The following is a 3,222-nucleotide window of genomic DNA, read 5'->3' as shown; positions in this document are numbered from 1 at the left end:
GTCCCAGTACTCTGGAAGGCTGAGGCGGGTTGATCGCTTGAGACTAGGAGCTTGAGACCCGCCTGGCCAACATGGCGAAACATATGAAAAATACAACTGTCAAACCAACCAATGAACCAAGGGACAACAAAACAGGTCTACCCTGGAGTTATACTCTAATTTTTTCTATTTTCCTCCCTTTCTGATCCTTTATCCCACTTTCTTTTTCTTCCTCTTCCTTCTCCTTCTTCTTTATCAAATAGAGGATTGAGTTATTATCATTGATCCATACAAAGTCCCTCTCTCATTTATTTTCTTTAATTCCCACCCCCCATTTCTATTCCCCGTCTTCCCATGTGCAACCTTCCTAATAAGTTTGATATGCATCTTTTTCTTTGTATGTACGTTTAGAAAATGTTTATTGTATTGTGTGCAAAAAATAAAATAAAATAAAATAAAAGACTGTCCCTGATCAAAGTCTTTAGTAAGCAGGAAGGAGTCAAGGTTAAATAATGTGTTTGCTTACCCTGGACTACAGTATTTTGGAAAATAAACCAAGGCTTGGGTTTTGCTCTGGAAGCCTGTCCTGCCTGCTTCTGTAATCTGGCGCTCTGCATCCAGATCTTGGCCCTTTATGGACACCACCGTCTGTTACTCTTACGATTCTCTGCTCTTTTGGGAGTTCAGACGTGGCACTTTATTTCACTTCTGAGCTACCCTCTGCCATCCAGAAACGTAGTGGACCTGTAGAACTATATTGTTCTGCTAAACCTGTGACCACTCACATCTCAAGGTCACATAATGGAAAAAATAGAATAGAAACATGGAATATATCAAGATTCATCAGGGGACTTTGACAATTTTTTTCTCTTAACTCCTCCCTTTTGGGTTACTGCCAATGCATTTTCAACAATAGGTCAATGTTGTTGTAAGTGGCCGTGGAGCAGTATCCACAGCAGTTCTTGGTGATTTTGATTCATTCACAAAGCATTTTATCACAGCAAAATAATAAAGGTGCTGGTTTCATTGGATGCAGGGTACCAGAGAGTAACCCCAAAGCTGGGGTGTGCGCTAAAATCCAGGGGAAGAGGCTGAAGCATTCCACAAAGAATTACTTAAACCCTCCACAAGAACATCTTTAGATTTTGAATGTATCCTTGGAGGACAAGGGATCATACAAATGTGCAGCTTATAATCTGGCCACACATGAATTAAAAGTTGAACCCACTGGCCAAAAGCTTCTTGTGAGTCACCTTTCTTCAGATGATTTTGGCATTCTTCCCCTGCTCGTTCACAGGTATTGGCTGTTCATTCACATAGCCCTGTACCTTTGGAGTGTGTGTTTAGTGGGGTCCTGGCTCCTCAAGTGTGTTGGCTAAAGAACAGGCAGGATATTGCCCCGGGAAGCAACTAGAGAAGGTTGTATTCTCATCTTGCCATAGATAGCATTGACCCAGTGGACTCTGGAAACGATTCCTGCATGGTGGGAAACAACTCTGGAGATGTAAAATATGTGGCATCCATGGTTAATGTACTTGAACACGCTCCTAATCTAAGGGACTACAGGATCAGATAGTGTCTCTATTTTCCACAGAACACTTTATCACTGATGTTTGTAGGAACCCAACTGCCAACCATAACTGGTTTCATAATGCGGAGCCTAATTATCCTTCCTCAAGACATTGAACTGCAGGAAATTGACTGAAATTCAGTGGGGTTATTATGCAAGATACTAGGCTACATCAGTGTTTAGCAGATAATGAGATTGGATTTATGCAGTCTACTGGAAGACTTGAAATAAAAGAAGGCAATGGATTCAAGCAAGTTATAATTTTGTCACCAGCAAGCACAAAAGTGGTAGATGGAGACGTTGTTACTCTGTCCTTCAATGCCACCAGGCAGTTGGGTCCGGTAATTTGTTGGTATGACAGCCATGGATTGATAACCAGCCATCTCTCTTAAGTCCTTAGATCTAAATCCCAAAAGTCACACTTACCAAGACCTGGAATCTTGGACCTAGAGCCTGTCTACTTCATCATGTCCTAAGCTGGCTTGAGCCCTCTCCATACTCAGGCTGTGATGCAGGAGCATGTGGAGAAATACATCTGTGAAGCTACAGATGAACATGGTACCATGCAGGCAGAACCACCTCTCATGGTTGTTCTGTTTGAAACAAACAAAAGGAGAAATAGTGGCACTCTTTGTTACTACTCAGAATAATTAAAAAAAATAAGAGATGGTTCAGAAACTGGATTATTCAGCTCATTTCCAGAGAAAGTACATCCCAGTGCAGTGGAATCACCATCAGAGAAAAATGCTAGTGGTATCTCTGTTCCTGAGGTTCCCACCAAATTGAAACCCTACAGACCCCCATACCAGATACATACAACGTGGTGTGGAGGGCAGGCAAGGAAAGTGGACTGCCCATCAATGCCTATTTTGTGAAGTATCAAAATCTGGACTATGAAGTTGATGTGATGGGAAGTTGGCACAGGGTTTGAATCCCAGGAAGTGAAAGTGAGCTTCACTTAGCTGAAATGGTGCCATCTGGTCTTTATGAACTCTTGATGGTAGCAAGAAGAGATGCAAGTGAAAACCCACCTGCCATGCTTACCTTCTGAACCAGCAAAGGAAAAACAGCATCATCAAAAAGCACCCAGACATCCTCTCAACCCGTAGGCACCCCCAAGTATCCTGTCGTTTCAGAAGCTACAGACAACAATTTTGGAGTGGTGCTTACAGATTCATCTAGGCACAGTGGCGCTCCAGAGGCACCAGATCACCTTATTATCTCCACTGCATCAGAGAGGTTGGTCTATGTCACTTGATTTCCTTGGGCAACTGGGAATTCTTCGATCGCTGCCTTCAAGGTCAAATATAAATGGATGAGGACCAGTGACTGCCTGGTGGCAGCTGAACATATCCTTCCTTCCAAAATTTCTGTGCAAGTTTGTAGTATAGAACCAGGTTCAACATACAAATTTTGGGTCAGTGCTATCAACCATTATGAAGAGAGTTTTCAGAGATCAGCGTCTCATCCTTATCCAGTGACTGGGTTCCCCAGACTTTTTTCCAACTGTGCAATAACGGACCTCACATTGTATACACAGAGGCTGTCAGCGTTACTCAGATTGTGCTAAAGTGGACATACATTCCATGAAGTAACAATAACACTTCCATTCTTTTATATCTATGACTGACCCACAGATAATGACAATGTTTATAAGAGGGATGTTACAGAAG

The 3,222-nt window shown here is 42.4% G+C and overlaps 1 pseudogene; it reads left to right on the top strand.

Annotated features, from left to right (window-relative positions):
• The first annotated feature begins 581 nt into the window (after positions 1–581).
• On the top strand, positions 582–3,212 carry LOC100596512 (annotated as a pseudogene).
• The last annotated feature ends 10 nt before the right edge of the window (positions 3,213–3,222 follow it).

This window comes from Nomascus leucogenys, unplaced genomic scaffold (genome assembly GCF_006542625.1).
Source record: "Nomascus leucogenys isolate Asia unplaced genomic scaffold, Asia_NLE_v1 001638F_29296_qpd_obj, whole genome shotgun sequence".
NCBI lineage: Eukaryota > Metazoa > Chordata > Mammalia > Primates > Hylobatidae > Nomascus > Nomascus leucogenys.
The sequence above is the reverse complement of the archived record's forward strand: the minus strand, read 5'-3'. Positions and strand labels throughout refer to the sequence as shown.